This window comes from Puma concolor, chromosome D1, assembly GCF_028749965.1.
Source record: "Puma concolor isolate L17-30 chromosome D1, mPumCon1.1.hap2, whole genome shotgun sequence".
In the NCBI taxonomy this organism is placed as follows: domain Eukaryota; kingdom Metazoa; phylum Chordata; class Mammalia; order Carnivora; family Felidae; genus Puma; species Puma concolor.
Genome location: NC_141676.1, coordinates 24,264,541 through 24,284,095, shown reverse-complemented (window position 1 = coordinate 24,284,095; position 19,555 = coordinate 24,264,541).

Here is a 19,555-nt window from a genome sequence, read left to right as displayed (position 1 = left end):
TTTCAAGGTAATATCTTTAAAAAATTAAGAACGTAAGAAGATCTCTAAGAGTAAGTGCATTGTTTTCAAATGCACTTAAATCATTAGTCAAGTGGCACTGTGTTTATTGCATGATTATGGGTTTCCTCAGAGGAAAAACAGCTTGCCTCCCTCCGATAAAAACATTCCAGGAAGACAATTGCTTCTGGCTTTGTTATAAATAATCCTGTGTTACTTATCTCTTATAATTCTAAAACACAAGTAATTTTTCTTTAATATAACTACAAACATATAACCTTGATTAAATTGGCTTGCATATACAAAGTTGAGCTTTGATATTTTTTTTTTTTAATTTTTTTTTTTTCAACCTTTATTTATTTTTGGGACAGAGAGAGACAGAGCATGAACGGGGGAGGGGCAGAGAGAGAGGGAGACACAGAATCTGAAACAGGCTCCAGGCTCTGAGCCATCATCAGCCCAGAGCCTGACGCGGGGCTCGAACTCACGGACCGCGAGATCGTGACCTGGCTGAAGTCGGACGCTTAACCGACTGCGCCACCCAGGCGCCCCTGAGCTTTGATATTTTATAGAAAGATTTTAAGGATAGTTCTAGGTGGATACTGGAAGCTAATTGGAGATATGCATTACCAACTATAACATAAGTGGGAATTTTGATGGAGTCATAGATGATACAAGGTGGCCATAATTTCCTCAGAAGAGAACTGGGTCAGAAGAAATGCATCCCTCCTAACAAAGCTGAAAAGCATCTACCTGATAGGAATTCAAATAAGAACTAAACTATTGTATTACCTCCAAAATCAAATTTCTGTCAAATCACTTACAAACTGAGTTGAAATTAATTAGAATTTTTAATTTGCTCTATAGAAAAATTCATTCAATTTTATTCATTCTTCTACTCAATCAACCAACATAGAAATGAGTTGGAGTTCAAATAGTAGAATTATTAAGATATCATCATATGAAGTTAGAGAATTCTAAGTTTGAATTATAGTTCTGTATTCCATAAATCATGCTAATGTTTTTGTGATAATTAGGTGACAGAATTTATTGTCCACTGATAATCTGCTGAGATGTTCTGTTTTTGTTATGACTAAGTCAAGGCTTGCACGTGACCGAGTGCCTCTAGGATGCAGCTCAGTGTTCAGTATTTCTTATGTTTTCCTAGGTCACTGGGATCTATTCTACTCTCCGTTGGTGCCTGGTATTCCTAGTATTGTGATAACCCTTTATCACTTTCATGCTGTCTTTTGGAACATAGAAATTATGTTATTATCTCCACATCTTGCTAGAGTCATAGGGGAACCTCAATGAGATCTAACCAGGACCATGGAGCCATTCCCACTATGGGGTACTTGGCTTCCTTCCTGGGCGTAACTTGAGAGAGGCAGCAAATATCCCCTGCCTTTGGATTTTAAAAATACTAGTTTCTGTCATTACCTTCCTCTAAGCTTGAAGCAGGATGAAAGGGGTATGGGGAAAGTAGATGTAGCTTGGGGGACAGTCCCTTTTTAGAAACCCGTTAGCATTTATTCACTCCATATGTCTTCAAGTCTTAGGAGAAGAACTAGTAGAAGAAGAACTAGTACTTTTTCACTAGTCCTCCAAGTCCTAGTTTAAAGAGCAAAAAATGGAGGAGCAAAACACATTAATAAATTTGTTTATGACTGTGTCACGTGTAGCACAGAATTAATTCAGGAATCATTTTAACTGCTTAGTTATGAATTATTCATTTAGTGGAAAAATCACTGAAGATCAGGAGATACTGGTTAACTTAATTTCTGCAGCTTGTGATTTATTACAAGTGATTCTTAAAAAATTATTTAACTTCTCAGTAAAAACAGTATCAAGTAAAATTAATCACTACTTTGAGGAATTACTGTAACCTAACATAGTATTATTAATTTCAGTAAAAATCCTTTTTTTTTTTTTTTGGTTTGTTTATAACAAAACAGAGAGGTTTTAACATCTCTCTCTCTTTAAAAAATGGACATCCCACAGCAATTTTCAGTAACTTGCAAAGTTTATTTTTGTGGACCATTCTGAATCTCAGAAGACTTGGCTTTTTGGTATTTGATGAAATGAATTCTTTCAAGTATCAAGTAGTCTTCCCTGGACATTAGGCAGAAACATAGACATTTGTGTCAGAATAGCCAGGAAAAGGGGCAAGTTAAAGAAAGAAAGAAAGAAAGAAAGAAAGAAAGAAAGAAAGAAAGAAAGAAAGAAAGAAAGAAAGAGAAAGAAAGAAAATGAAGAACGTATACAGAACTCTGGAATAGAAGTTGTCTACGGCATTTTCCCACTCTGCTAGAGGTTCCTTGAAGTTAATTATGCCACCGATTAGATCACCACGTGTCAGAACAATAATCACTCCCTCACCCCACACCTACTTAATCTACTTTGTTGAACTATATTATCCATACTCTCACCCACTCCCACTTCTTCATCGAGCCACCTCAAAGGTTGCATCTTTGAACACAAAGAACACATTACAAAATCAAGGGGTAGCATTAATATTGTTAAGAGTTTCATGTGACAGGATTTTAAATTGACATTCTTCTCATCTCCAACCCCAAAAGAAGCTAACCATCTAGACGTAAATTCTTAAGAATACAGCACACAATTATTTTTAAAACACCTAATACTTTTACATTTCTAATTTTAAAGTGGAAAGATGATTTGCTCCTCAAATATCAAACAGTACGTCTTTCATTTTCTATTTATTGCTACTTGCAGGATTTTAAGATGTGATTCTGACTTGATTTTGAATTCCCAGCCTTCTTTCTTGTTGTCTTCTGCTTGCATTATCATTTTTATGTTATATGATTTATCCCCCGGAGTTCCAAACATATTGCCACACAGAAAAACAATAGTCAAATCCAAAATCTTTTGAATCTTGGAACATGACTTAGCACATTTTCTAAAACCTGAAGGCTTCATCATAGTAGATTTGGAAGTCAGTTTGTGAGACAGGAGAGTAATTATGGATGTACCTGTGTATTTATTCTTCCATTTATATAAGCCTCTCAAGGCCATCTTTAAGGTGCTAAGTAATTTGAAGTATGATGAAAGACAGGGAATGGCATCTTTTTATATGCAAGAATATCCTTGTCATAAAGTTATACAGACTTTGTGAAGTCAAGGTTAAAGCTAATTTAGTTAACATTACGGAATGTAGCTTTCATTAAGTCTTGAATTTTCATTCATATCATCTTTCAAGTGGGACAGATAGCTGTGTGACAATCAGGCAAGCAAAATGTGTGTGTTTATGAGTGACTTACTTATCAGAAGATACTAAGCATTTGTTTTATGAAGTACACATTGCTATCAAACTAACATTTAAGAAGAATAGTTTTATGAGTGTCTCTTTTTCAGCAATGATGTAAACAACCTCTAATTTCTTTCAACCCAAGGGTCTGATTTATCAGCATTGCCCTAATTAGTTGTTGTTGTTATTTTTCTTTAATGGTGTTATTTGGTACAGCTTACCAGGAGCATTTAGAGAATGCTAACAAAGTCAGTGTATCCAGAATAGTCATTTTCAGGCATTTCTGTGTGAGGGAAAGCTTTCATGTATTTCCTGCTAAAAACTGGTACTTATTCTGGTAAGACCACAAAACTGATTTGCTAAACCGACATTTACTACAAAGTTTTGACTCCAGTGGGGAACATAGGTTGTAATGTTTATGTTCCTTTTTTCCTATCCTCACCCTCAACACAAAATGCTCCCAAATGAATTTCAGAATAATTCTGGAGGAAAATAGTTACATGGGGATTCTATAAGCCCCATGACATCCATCCATTAAACACACACACACACACACACACACACACACACACACACACACACACACACAATTTATACTTCTATCATGTTAAAAGAAATGGACTGACAAGTATTTGCTTTCCTGAATTGTGTAAATTCTCAGCTTCAATTTTTATTTGTTCATGAGACACAATTTGGAAAGTATTCAAGGCCTATAATTTTCTTCTAGAACACCTTCTTTAAACACATTGTCTCCATTTAATTTTATATTTGTAGAAGTAAGATGTAAAGCAAAACAAAGAGTGGTATAAAGCAACTTTTTAAGAAAAAATTGAAAATAATTCTCTAATATTAGAGAATTCCATATGATCAAAGTTTCTTAATGATAATACAAATTAACCTTTATTTACAACATATCTAAGATAAAGAAATTTACATTTAAAAATTCTGAATTAAATCTTTCAGAAGACAGAAATATTAAAATTTAAGCAATGAAACTTTTGGATATTGCTAGCCATTGACATACTAAAAAGGCAGAGTATAAAATTTTGTTAAGTGTTTTTGGTCAGGAATTATAAACATGTACTTTTTACTTTCCAAATCAATGTGACACTGACACTGCAGAGTTTTTCATATAGGATGTAAAGAGTCTACTTGTTACAGATTTGATTCTAGTTAGAGTTTGTATGATACATTGTAAAATAATTTGTTTCTGGTAAGCTTTGTTGTTGTTTTTTCCTTCTATACCCCACATGCTGTAGGATAGGGGTTAAGGAATTTGTCCTAGTTGATTCTCATTTTCATATCCAAATTATTGCCACTACCCCCCCACTCCACAAATAAATGAATAATGAGTTATTTGAATCCTGTGACATAAAATTATTGAGTCAACTGAACTCCCCGTCACTCTCCTTCAATCACTGAAGATTTTAATACATGTGTCCCTGTCTTTACCTCAATCACTACTTTTGTCCTTATTCTTGTGGAGTTCACTATCCGTATAAATCACCCACTTTCTCTCAGTTTTTATTAATATTTTTGCCTCCACTAATCTGATTTTCATTTTCACCCTAGTGACTATGCCCACAATACATGCTCCAAATATTTCCATTGCCAAAAACTATGCCATTTCCAGACTCTAAATTTTTCATTATCTTACTCTTTGACTACTCTCTGTCTTTAGGGCTTATTTCCTCAAATACACCAGTCTCATATTGTGATTCCACTATTCTCCGTTTGTCCCCCTGTAGTGTGTTTTCTCACTCTTCTTCTTACCTAATTTAGAATCCAGTGTTCATCACTTTACCCCCTTCTTCACCAACCTTGCCCTGCCTACCCAAAAACCTATGAAATTCATGTATGTCTCCACATGTGCATCCAAACAGTTGAATAGAACTGGAGGAAAGAAAAATAAATAAATAAATAAAGGAAACCCAGTGATTGCCATCTCTTTATTTATTTATTTATTTTTTTAATTTTTTTTTTCAACGTTTATTTATTTTTTGGGGGACAGAGAGAGACAGAGCATGAACGGGGGAGGGGCAGAGAGAGAGGGAGACACAGAATCGGAAACAGGCTCCAGGCTCCGAGCCATCAGCCCAGAGCCTGACACGGGGCTCGAACTCACGGACCGCGAGATCGTGACCTGGCTGAAGTCGGACGCTTAACCGACTGCGCCACCCAGGCGCCCCAGCCATCTCTTTATTTAAAAGCATGGTACATCTGAGGCCTAACTACATTTTGATTGTTTTGTTTTTTTTTTTTTTTACCTTTGTATTATCCCAAAGAACTTCTCCAAGCCTCTCTCCTCAAAAATACAACACCCCTTCATCCATTTTAAATGTGTTTATACATGTGTTTCTTATTCCCTTGGTATACAATTCTAAGACTATCTTCACATCTTTCTGTTATCTAAATCTAACAACTCACCATAATTTATACCTATATAATTTTTGATATTTTTTTCTTGTTGTATTGCAATGAGAAACAATGCAAGTACAATGGCAAATAGAAGTAAGGACAGTGGTTATTCTTGTCTTGCTTCTAATTTTAAAAAAGGTAAAAGACTGTGTCTAATGTGTCTCCTCCGAGATTTTTATCTCTTATCGTCTTTGTGTAAATATTGTTAACTCAGTTAAGGGAATCATTTGCAGATGACTTATAGCCATATCTGGCTGATTTATTTATTTTTCTTCTCCGAACTCCAGTCAGGTCCTACTTGAGTCAATCTTAATCATTGATTCATAACATATTCACTTCACTCATTCACATATGTTCTTCTTTTGTTTATTTAGCTACTTAATTATTATATATCTTTCGATTCAGTAGGAACATAAGAGCCACAGCAAGCATTACGAAAATAAGGATTTTATATAGGACCTAGAGGTAACACCGATGTATGTAGAGTTGGGTGAGAGAACGTCTAGATGGCTGTGGCCAAAAGATAAGAAACCTCTTACTATGATTTTGATCTTAAGCACTCCAGAGATGAGAAAAACAGCCAGTTGGGGAAATCTGAGACTCTACTACAACAATTACAAAGGAGGTAATAGCTAGGTCTAAATAGCTGCCAACGTTTGTAGAAGTTTCTGTATCTTTAGAAGTTAACGTGTCAATCACCACTTCTGACCATAACATCTGACAGCTACAAACAGTTTAGAATAATAACTCAACTTCATGAGTGCCTTCAAACTTTAGGCAGTTACCTCTGGTGAGGAAACTAACCAAGACACATATTGGGAAGGGAGTTCTGAAGTATTAGCAAAAGTGATGATGCTACCTTGAAGCAAATAATTTATTATAATGCATCTCTTTGTCAATGCAGCATTCACACATGCCCCTTATAAATATATGCAATTTCTGAATGAAGACACTAATTAAGCAAATTTTCAGTTTAACTGAATGGAACTCTGTCACATAAAACTAAAGACATGCCAACACTCTCCCCAAAAGGGGTAGACGCAAAGTCCTATAGAATTTCTGGGTGATGTTTATTCTCTTTCCAGTGAAGTTACACTTCCCCTCTGATGTTCTTTAATTTAAATATGAGTTTGAGATTTAACCTCTAATAACACATACTAGAGTTAAGAGAAGAAAAAATAATTATTCGATATATACAAATAATATCAAAGCAAAGAAGAAAATACATAAATAACATAGCAATTAATAAAGTGGTGGCAGAGGACAATTACAAGTTTCTTATTCCAAAATCCATTGTATATCTGCATTCTGATTATGGTATCTCACTTCTTAGGGCAACTAATATGTCTTTATTGAAGTGTTTACACTATTAGTTGTCTCTGTTATATTTGGTTACTGTGGTTTTCAACTAATTATAACCATAAGACTTAGGATACTTGGAGTATTCCCGGAAAAAAATCTCATGGTTCCAGTCACATCCTGGGCTTCTTCTTTCTCCTTGTGGAGTAACATCCTAATTTCCTCATTACAGATAGGATTAATCAGCACAGCACAGTGATTCTTTTCTTTGTGCAGCTTCTGCTTCCAATCAGATGGGCCATGGATTTTACTTGTTAGAAGTATTTCTTTCTTAGATTATAATAGGTAATAAACAAAGCATATGGTTTCCTTGTTTTCTTTCCTGTGACTTTGTATCATGGCTATGGTTTAAAAGATACCAAATATCAGAGCTTCTGGGTGGCTCAGTCAGTTAAGTGCCTGACTCTTAATTTCAGTTCAGGTCATGATTTCACAGTTGTGGGACCGAGCCCTTCATTGGGCTCTGTGCTGACAGTGCAGAGCCTGCTTGGAATTCTCTCTCTCTCTCTGCTCCCCTCCCATTCACATGCACGCGCTATGTGTGTGTGTGTGTGTGTGTGTGTGTGCGCGTGTGCGTCTCAAAATAAATAAATGGACATTTTTTTTACAAAGGTACTATATATCAGTTACTGATTCAGAGCATAAACACTACCTGGCAGAACACTACTGCAGTACCTCGAGGTGTGGTCATTCATTTGCTGCCCTGACAGTCTTCCAAAGGCCATTGAATCCTTCCATCAAGACAGCTGCTTCAGAGTAATGGGGAAAATACTAAGATCTATGGACATTTTGAGCCTGAGAATACTGTTTTTGAATTTCTGTAAAATGTATTTCCTGGAGATAAGCATTGGTGTCTGGAATAGTATGACAAAAGTAAGGCATTTTGTTAATTCTCCAGATGGTAGTTTGGGCAGATGCATTAGTAATACTGAACATGAGTTTTTATCTAGATATGTTCCTATTCCAGAAAGTGCAAACAGTTCCCCTTCAACCAGGTGGCCGCATGGTCTCCTGGGAAGTGATGCTGTATCAGTGTTATTATCTGCTGATGATAAATTGTGGTTATTACCTGCTGAAGACTGTGGTCTGATCAACTGTAGTTGATGGTAATATGCCATGTAGCTTTCTTTGCCCATGATAATTTCCATATTTGTCATAGTGAGTCCAGTATTTAAAGGCAAGGATGGCTAAGGAAAGAGGCTCACTGATATCAGCAGAATCAGTCATTTTTGCCACATGATTTTTGACAGTCCATTGTACTGAAGATATTGTTGGTGAATACATTCACATTAGAATAAATATCCTCACACTCTATGCCATTGACACTTTTCAACTTTATTCTTTCAAATTTTTTAATCTCCAGACCAACTGCTAGACACTATTTATTAATCAGTGTCTATCAGTATCTGTAGCCATTTCCCTTTAAGGTGAAGTGAACAATCATGTACTCTGCTTAAAGTTCTGCCACTTGGAGTTTTTCCTCTTCACTACCGCCTTTCAGGACTATTCCCGAGTGGGACTATAGTGCTGTGTCCACTCACTTTTAAAGGGCTGAAATTCTCTATTAGGTCCCATATGGGCCTACCGAGTTCCCCTTCCCAACATTTCTACTGTCACAGACACTTTATGTACCGTGTGACTGACAGAGTCATATGGCTGAAGTGACAACGCAGCTTTTGGAGTAACCTGAGTCTGTTGAAAAGTCTCCTTTTCCTCTTGGCCCTTTGCGGGTAATTCAGTAAATGTGTTTAAGGAGCATGCGACTGAAATACATGTTAACTCTGAAACCCAAAGATGCCCAGTAGTACCCGTGTTTCTCTTGGTAGTGGTAGGGCATGCCACATGCATCGATTTGTCCTTTCATTAGACCCTTGGCATTTCAGTGAAATGGCAAGTTCCTTAATTATGTAAAATTTTATTTCTACACTTTGGTGCACATGTGTTTCACCAGTGCCTAACCCATATGATATCATCAACACAGAAGACAAACACTTTGTCCTATGGAATGAAAAATGGACAGTGTTCCTGTAGACCGCATTATGACAAAAGGCTGGAAAGTTGGTATAGTCCTACAGTAAGGCAGCAAGTAGTCTCATGGACAGGTGAGAGAAATCTGAATCTGGTGGTTTTTACAAAGATGTAGAACTAAGCCACTCATGAGACTTTGGTTAATGCCAGATGAGGTTGGCAGAGAACCCGCTTCTGGAACAGCAGATGTAAGAATTAACATCTAATTAAGTTCATGATAATCCACTATGGGTTTCCAAAGTGTCTGTCTTTTGTATAGGCCATTTAGAGGTATTAAAGAAAGATATAATAAAAGTCACTACTTTTGTAACTTTTTCTTAAGTTTATTTATTTATTTTGAGAGAGACAGAGACAGTGTGAGTGGAGGAGGGGCAGAGAGAGGGAGAAAGAGGTAATCCCAAGCAGGCTCTGCATTGTCAGTACAGAGGCCGATGCAGGGCTCAAACTCACAAACCATGAGATCGTGACCTGGGCCAAAACCAAAAGTCAGACACTTAACCAGCTGAGCCACCGAGGTTGCCCCCCACCCCACAGCCCCGATATTTGTAACTTTTATGTTTAAACGACACAAAGCTCTGAAATTCCTCCAGAATGTGTTATTGCTACCTTGCTAAATTGGTTACTAAACCAACATGGGGACTATTCAGGTGCTAAATATGTTGACTTCCACAGTATATTCTGGAACTTGGAAAATAACCATAGAATGAGCAATGGTATAACAAATTTCTTCCTCAAGACAACCTATTTTCTCCTGCATTCACAGTGCCCTGGATCTTTGAATTTGTTAAATCTGGGAATTTTGTGAGGGATCATGATTTTCTATTGCCATGATTCAAATTCAACAGCCCAGCAGATATTTTCACTTATATAAATAAGACTTTAGTAAACTGCCCATTTTTTCAGACTTAGAAAATTCTCATAACCAAGGATTTTTATTGGTCAAACAATTCTGATAATGGCCCATTATGGTAACTTTGTTCATATTCTTTCTTTTTAGAGGATAATATGTGGCCTCTACCATTCTGGTATCTCATCATCCCCATTAATGTCAGGGAGCCCATTTCAGTGGAGGCATTTTCTGTTGTGACTCCTGGGCTGCAGATTATAGACACAATAGGACCTTTAAAGGTGCTGTTACTCCCTGATTTGTATATTTCTAGAAATGTCGGTGAAAAAGGTATCCTCCTGGCCTTTGTATAGTATATAATGAGGAGGTAGGTTAGCAGAGAATCCATAATAAATCCATTCCAGCATTTCCATCTCCCCAAACCTTTTAATTATTATTACTTGTTTTTCCTACAAAATACTAAGGAAATTTTGACATCTCAACTTAATTCACTGTATTCTACCATTGGTGTCCAGTCTTCAGAGTATCAACTATCGGAGTCACTTCCAGCTACTTCAAAGTAACACACTAAATCTGGACTGTCGTGTTACCATAGTTTCAATAATAAATTTAACTCCATCCAAAATTGCATTCCTTCCAAAATGGTACAAAACTCTAAAAGTCCATTAAGTATATATTCTCTGAGGTTCCTACATATATTATTTGGCAGAATCTTGCATATATTTTGGTGTTTTTGATATCTCCTCCTGGATCAAACTTAAATGTGGTTATAGACTTAGAAGGCTCTAGCTGCATATGAGTGGGTCCTTAGGGAAATCAGCATTGTAGTGCAGGGCACCTATATCAAGAGATGCTACTTTAGGGATTTAAATAAGGAGAGGCTGTCCTCCTTAGACAAGGGAGAAATTTGAGCCCTGCTTTCATTTGTAAGAAAGGCTTACTAAACATTTTGGGTTCAAGGTCTACTGTTTCATCAGAATCTGCCTGTATCTCTCTGTCTAGACAAGTAGTTTTACAAGCAGTGACTTAACTTCACCATATGATACTTATGAAACTATGATTTTAGTTTTTCTTTATAATCCAGTCATCTGAAAGATAGAATTTGGGGTTTAGTTTTCAGAAATCTCAACCCTGTGGCTATGGGAGATCAGTGTTCATTTTGTTCTGTCTATATCTGGATTCTCTGTAGTCTATTTTTTTTTTTTTTTTTTTTAAGAAATCTTTGTAGAGATTCCAGACAAAAGGACAATCTTCCAGCAAAAGCCCATCCCCTTTGCTATAGAGAAGGAAAGGTGACTGATTACTTTAAATCAAAGAGACAAAGCCCAGTTGAGAATGGGTAGCAGATTTGGTAAGGGTCAGTCTGTTTGTTTGTTGTTTGTTTGTTTGTTTTTATCAGTTCTTAGAGGATAAGCTTCCATGGCTTCCAACCAAGAATCTAGTTTATTCATTATGGTCTCTCCTTATGGCTCCTCCTGAACACTAATCTCTTATCTTCCTAGTTTGGCCAGACTCTCAAAATCTGTATTCCACTTTTTCACATGCTTTCACCTTTACATTATATCGCCTTTCCTAAACAGCTGCAGATTTTAGTCAATGCCTTGAGGGGAGAATTGCCTTGTGTCAGGCTCAGTTAATCCTCTTTTCCCTGGATCTTGACCACCTATGCTCTCAAAAAAAAAAAAAAAAAAAAAAAAAGAAGAAGTTTTTTCTTTTCCCATCATAATTAGCCAAAATTTCAGCTGGTTTTCCTGTGTCCCTGAAGTAGTCCTCTTTCAGGGGTAGACCCAGATCCTTAACTTGTTGAGTGAAGCCAGAATCAGAAAACAATCTTTAGCCAAATTGCACCATGATTATCCCTTTCTGTAATCTTGGTCTATCTAAACCCATTGTTTTGACAGTTCTCTGATGACTTCATATAGATTTTTGTTGTTGCATGCTTTTATATAGCTTTGCAACCTTACTTTTTTTTGGAAAGACTATTTGCCTATTGCAAGCTACTTTAGCAAAAAGCCAAACTTTATATTCATCTTTCATTTTTGGCCATACTCTCAGCATATTTTCCCCAAGTAGAGTCTGTATTCATATCCCACCAAAATTACATGAAAGTACCCATTTTCTCTCAACATAGTCCTCTCTAAACTTCATTAAAATATTTTCCACTATTTGCCAAACAAAAGAATGGAAAACTGTCTTAGAATTGTTTTCATTTGTCTTTTATGAATTCAGGTGAAGTTGAGTATCTTTTAATATTTATTATTTAATTTTCCTTTTTTATCCCTTCCTTCCTTCATTCCTGTCCTCCCTCCCTCTCTTTCCCTTCCTCCTTTCTTTTTTTTTTTTCCCTTTTGTATTTTCATTTCTTTGAAAGCTTATGTTCTTTGCCCAAAATTCTCCCATTTTTCTTATTGGTTTGTTTATTTTGTTTTGAGTGTGTTGTAAGTTTTGCCTTTGAATATAGTTTTCTCTACGTTATGTATGTTAATAGTTTTCCATATTTTTTTGTTTGTTTATTTATTTATTTATTTTAGATTTCCTCCTGCTCTATCTTTGGATTTTCAGTGGTATCCTTTCACTCAGAAAATTTATTTTATGGTTTTTTTTTAATCTGTCATTTTTTTCAATTATACCTTGAAGTTTTTATGTCCCTTAATTCATCAGTAATAATTTGTTACTGTGAGCTATATCATGTGTTTTCACCTACTACATAATGATTTCTAAAGTAGAGAATCATTACATGTAGATATGATCAGTATTTCATGGACATTACATGGGTGTTGCTCAAAAACAATGCAAATTAAGACAAAGAAATGTTTTTTTATCTTTTTTAAAAATTTGGTTTAGAGAACTGAGTATATGCAAGAAATTCACTGTAATATATATATGTATTAAAATTATATATGTATCAGAAATTATATGTGTTCATTTAAGGCAACATCAGTATGTATTAAAGTAGGCTTTTCACAGTTGAAGTAGCTTAGACTTAATTTAGGATAAAATATCTGTTCTTACATGATTATTGCTTTAGAGAGACCCCCCCTTTTATCTTGAATTGGAGTTGGCCATGGGCTCTTAGCAAATGTAATGCAAACAGTGGCAGAACAGTATTTGCACCTTGGGACTTGTTCTCTTTTGCTCCTTTAGAGAATTCCCCCTAAACACACCAGAACTAGTCTAAATTATAATACGATATAAATAGTCAACTCATCTCTTTGCTTAGCTGACATTGAGCCAGTTACCAAATGTTGCATGACCTGGTCATTACTTTGACCAGGCCAAGCCAAGGTGGCCCAAAGGAAAAAAAAATCCTCAACCTAGTAAGCAATTATAAATGTTTGTTGTTGTTTTTTGGGGTTGTTGTTGTTGTTGTTGTTGTTGTTGTTGTTTTAGAGAGAGTGTGTGTGAGTGAGCAGGGGAGATGGGCAAAGGGAGAAAGAGAGAATCCTAGGCAGGCACCACGCTCAGCACGGAGTCCAATAAGAGCCTCAGTCCAACAATGTTGGGATCATGACCTGAGCTCAAATCAAGAGTCAGACATTCAACAGACTGAGCCACCCAGGAACCCCTAAGTGTTTGTTGTTTTAAGTCACTAAGTTCTGGGGTGCACTGGTTTGCATCAAAAGCTGATATGGTGTTCTCACTAGGCATATGCTTATTATGTTTCAGACACCATGCAATGTACACATAGCTCTGGAAAAATAATTAACGTGATAGGTTTTGCCTCATTTCAGATTTCTTTCCCTTTAAAGAAAAAAAGCCATTTTGCTCAGTCTGCATGTAAGATTCTCATTAATTTCTGGGGCGCCTGGGTGGCTCAGTTGGCTGGGTGTCCGACTTCGGCTCAGGTCACGATCTCACAGCCCGTGAGTTCGAGCCCCGCGTCAGGCTCTGGGCTGATGGCTCAGAGCCTGGGGCCTGCTTCCGATTCTGTGTCTCCCTCTCTCTCTGCCCCTCCCCCGTTCATGCTCTGTCTCTCTCTGTCTCAAAAATAAATAAACGTTAAAAAAAAAAAATTAAAAAAAAAAAAAAAAAGATTCTCATTAATTTCCAAAGCTGGTAACTTTCCTCTCACACTCGAAAAATGGACTCACTTCATACTTCACTGATAAAAAAGAAAATATCTCATAGAAATTTATTTTAGTATACTTAGTTTAAATGCCTTTGTATGTCATTTCTTCCATATATAGTTAGGTGACAACCTTTCTTTTGATGCATATATTGCATGATCACATTGGTTGACATAGACACCATCTTCAGAAACAATTAGTAGTGATTGTCCTCACTTATTAGTACATATGTGGTTTTATGTTTTAGTCTTTGAATGTGGTTTTTTAATCACACAAATAAACTCTTAAGAGTTTCAAAAAAGATAAAGGTGGTCACGGATTACAAGTGACAGTTTAAATTTTGTACAATACCTCTAATAAGCATAGTGATTTATATTTGATCCCCACAGTGAGCCTCTGTTTTAAACTCTGGTGAGGCACTTGGGGCAAGGACAACACTCTACGGTCCCAAAGTTTTAGCTATCTCATGTTTCACTCGTTTGTTTATGAATAGTAAAATTCTTCTCTTTCAGCACTTAAAAAAAATAAAGTACATTTATTGACATATCTAGTGGCTTTATAATAAAAATTAAATGGCAACCTCTCCATTCCTTCTTCATGATCTTTTTCACCTTTGAATTTCCTGTGGTTATCCCTCTCAACAACCACAGTCTTCCATCACTGTCACTGACCGACCTTATGGCGTGCTGCTTGTGGATTAATTTGCCACGCCATCTGTCTGATTTCCATAGTTTAAGTATTTCTACATCATATGCCCTGGCAGTAAACTGCATTCGTTCAGTCAGGAGCATTAGTTTAACATGTGAAAGATGCGGCAATTTGTCTGGAAATTCCAGCTGGTGTAATGCAAACATCAGCACCAGGCAGATGATTTTTGATCCACATAGATGAAAGTAATTCTCTTTTTATTATACTTATTTATGCTTTCCTCTATCTTTTATTGCTCTATTACTACTATTCTTTGTTCTCTGTCGTTGTTTGGGTTTTTCTCATAATGCCATTGTATGGCAAAACCTTTTATCTAGTGAAATTATTAGCTGGTACCTCTGATAGAAAGTCACTATTTTGATGAAGTAATAAATATGTGGCAAAAGATGTGAAAGCTCTGACTCAAACTCTCTTTACTGATAGCTTTGGATATTGAGATTTTCATGATAAACTAAGCAATTCAATGGATTTGGAGCTTTAGAAGCATTATTATTAAACACTGTTCTCAAATGCCAACTATTCTCTTTCTTTATCAAATTATTTTCAACATAAGGCCATTTATTCCATGGGGATATGGTTGAAACCCCAGAAATTCACTGGTAGGCTAATCACTATTCATCATCCTCAGAAATATGGAAATTGGGAGCTGGGAAATTTTTGTTACAATGACATTGTCTTTTAATTCTAGAATGTTTAGAAGTTCCCCTGACATTTATCCGCTACATGTCAGAAGCACCAACATCCCACTATGACAAATAAAAACTTCTATGTTATTGCCAATTGTCCATTAGCAGAGGGACAAAATCACCCCAACTGAGAGCTTGTGGTCCACAGGATTAAAAGCTGGTTTAAATGAATGTGAGAGAAGGTAACATTAAATGGGAAAGGGGTAGAGGAACATTGAAGAAAGATGGAGAGGTTGTATCCTTTTAGCTGAGTATAAAAATGTGAAAATGCACTGGGAATTCTTGTTGCATTTAACCAGTGACAGTTATTCTTTACATGAGATTTAAAGGTACATGTTCATATATATATTCAAGATGATCCCTTTTGAGGACCAGATCTTTTCTTTGTTTCTTTTTTTTCCCTCCTGTCCATTATATGTCACACATCCTGTGCCCATATTCATTTTAATAACATCTGCCTACTTTCAAGTCCCATGGCCCACTGATTGTCCTGGTGCTACTGATTATAATTTCTCCTTTATCTTCTCTGAATGACTGTCTTTATATAATCTGCTTCCAATTCACCCTCAGTAGCTGAAGAATCTACAATTATATCCCCCAAATGGCTGGACTCCTAGAAGCTGCCGTTGGAATTTCCCTGAATGCCTATTAAAAATTCCAATAGTACTTGGTAATCAGCTAATGTTTTCTTAGTCTTATATAAAGTTGCATGTAAAAACTGTTGGCAAGGGCCCCAGTGCTCTTTATTACAAACAGTTGATGCAACCAAGCCAAGAATTCATTGTCTAGTGATTTTTACCAGATACATAGATGTTCTTCAGAAAACACAAAAATGAATATGCTTCCCACAAGACTGCCACATTTCACTGGATGTGTGTGATGCCGGCCGGGTGCCAGCTTTTACCAGTCCATCAGATTTCCACGTCCTTAATTTGTTCATGGACACCCATGTCCTAAAATGTCATATATAAAAAATTAAGTGTTTTTGCAAAAGTCTGTTGTAGTTAAATTTTGAAATCAACTTTCTGCTGCAATAATTTCTAAATGTTTCCTCCCTCATTTATTTTTGTATTTCCTCAGTTTCTGACTCATTCCAAACTTATTTATTTAATCCTGCTATATTTCACACACTTTTGGATACTGTGTAGTTAAATTTTGAACCAAAAAGACATGCATCTTGCTGTCATAAAACTTTAGAGGGAAGATACAAATAAATGAGCATTACAGTACAGAATGTCGTGCAAGCTAGTAGTGGGAATATAAAGTGTCAGAGAAGTAGATGAGGGCAGAATAAACAAAACTGGGGCAAGGACTAGCACTTCTTTTCCTTTCTTCCTTTTGTTTATATCTTATTTCAAAACAAAATTGATGTCTAAGCTTGGAAAGAAGGATAAATAGAGTGTAGCTAAATAAAGAAGCCACAGAACATTATTCTGTCTCCCAAGGATTAGGATACTCAAAGGCTTGAAAGTTATAAAGAGCATGATCCATTTTTAAAAATGAAAGAACTTCTGGAGTGTCTGGTTGGCTTGGTCAGTTGAGCATCTGACTCTTGATTTCAGCTCAGATCATGATCTCATGGTCTGTGGGCTCAAGCCTCATGTCAGGCTCTGTGCTAACAGCATGGAGCCTACTTAGGATTCTCTCTCTCTCCCTCTCTCTCTGCTTCTCCCCTGCTCACTCACACACGTTCTCTCTCTCTCTCTCTCTCTCTCAAAATAAACATTGTAAAATAATAAAAAAAAATAAAAAATGAAAGAACTCATGTATGGGTAGAGTTTAAAATACATAGAAAGAAGTATAAGAAGGAGTTCACAGAAATGGATGAATCACCAAATTATGGAGACTTTTATGGAGAATTTGGATTTTCCTTAAGGAGGATGGTGAGCTGTGTAGCTGAAATGGGGACAGAATATTTTAGAACTATAACTCTGACTCTTCTTGATGGTAGATTGTGGAGCTTGGAAAACTAGAGGCAGGAAAACCACTAAAACTACTGTTTCACTGTTCTCATTTTAGAATGTGAGTTCCAAAACTCTTCTTGCATGAAGTTCTCAATTTCATGAAGTATGTTAACCTACTGACTGACTTTAAACCCTGTTTCCGTCAACTTTACACATGTTTTGGACATCCTCATTTTTAAAGGTATTAAGTTTAAAGGCATATGTTTGCAAGGGTGTGAGGTCTTTCCCCCTAGCCCTGTCTTTTTCTCCCATCTGTGGGACGCTGTACCGTAAGAGGAATTCTGGCCCATTTCCTGCCTCCCATATTGTGTCTGCTCCTTGCTATGAACGTAAAAGTTGGCTCTGCAAGCAAGAGAGTCATATTCTGGAATTCTCTGCTGGAGAGCACATTTTCTCAGCTTTAATGCAAGTTCTCAAATACTAGCTTCAGTAGAAATGAACGTGGCATTTCCCTGATGCGTTATTTCTAGGTTTTCAGTCAGCCTCATTTACATTCTACTGGTTTCAAAACTCAGAGGGTGTACTTTCAGACCCCCCATGGTAATACTTTCCAATAAAACCTAAGATAGAATCGTGTTGGATGTTAAGTGCTCAACTAATTGATTTTACTTTCATTTACAAACACACATGCAAATATCAAATGATTCTTTAAAATTAATCACATGACTGAAGAGCTTTACTTACATCAACTACTCTCACAATTCCAGACTGTCCAACAGGGGAAAAGAAAAATCACCAGACTTTTTTATTCTTATTTGTTTTGTAAATGTATGTGCAATTTAATATATTAAAAATATAAAATGTTTATGAATCATTAAAATATACAGATTTGTGGATTGTGTTTTCCTTAATCATTTTCATGGAAACTTTTATTTGAATTTAATGTTCTATATGAATAGTCCAATGTTTTTCAGATGGAACAAAATCACTTTTACTATCCAAATAAAATGGCAGGACTCTCACATAAATGCACTTAATCCTGAAAATGTAATTATGAGAACTTAATGAGAAGAAAGTCAAGTTAATTGCTTTACTGTTTCTTTCTTTCTTTCCTTTTTTTTTTTTTTTTCTTCCCCCCTGATGTCCTTGTGAGGCCTTATTTTGATATCGGTGACATTCAGTAAGAGACCAATTACTACAATTTTAAGCTGTTACTCATTTTTTTTTAAGCAAAAGCTTTGCCATTTAACTTCACTTTTTTTTCTGTTTGAAATAAAAGACCAACATTCTAAACTTGTTATTATATGTGATTTGAAGCTTAATCCATACTTATTTACTGCATTACAACTTGATAGATTCATGTTCTAACATGTTGTGTTTCTTTTGTAAAAGGTATATGGCAAACAGCATTGGAGAAAATTGTGTTTCCTTTTATTTTTACAACTATGGTCTCCTTGCTGTGATTACTTGCTCCGCCTATGACTTAGGATGTCATCATGTGCCTGTCAAACATTCTTTGCCATTACAATTAAAAATACATAACATATATGTTAAAGTCACAATGCAGACTTTCAAGTATCATGACCAACCTTAAGATACTTAATAGAGAATTCATTGTTGTGCTATCCTTCTGCTCTTGGGGTGCTCTTTTCCTTCTTTTACTATAAGATGTCTATTTTCAAGTGCTCAGTGATCCACATTCACATTTGTCATGACCTATGATCCCAGGAGAACTTTCTAGTTTGACTCTTCACCATTTCATTCTGAGATAAAAGAAATAGAGCATACCTAGAATGTTTGGATCCCTTCTTTCTTTTGCCGTGAATACCCTTCTCCAAATCTCGTGTTCCAGGCTTGTTTTTACTCTTTTTTTTTTTTTCATGTGTCAGCATAAATGTTAACACCTTTGTGAATTTGTAGCAGAGTATCAGCCGTACACTTGCTTATGGTTTTTCTACTACATTTTCTACCTTGGTCGAATGATAATGCTTTCACAATACAATGGAATGAGTTCCTTGCAAGTGTGTATTTTCCAGACAGTTAACTTTGTAGGGTATGGATCGTTCTGTATTCAATTTTGAACTCAAATGAGTTGATATATAATATGCATAGACACTGTTTGTTGAAAAAAAAAAAAAAAGTACCTAGCTTTCTGCTACTTTCTACCAAATATCTGGTATCAGACATTTTGGGCCTCAGAAGGAATATACTGCCATTCTCAAGGATATTTACATTTGAAAGCATAGCTCTAAACAAATTTAATGTTATAATCT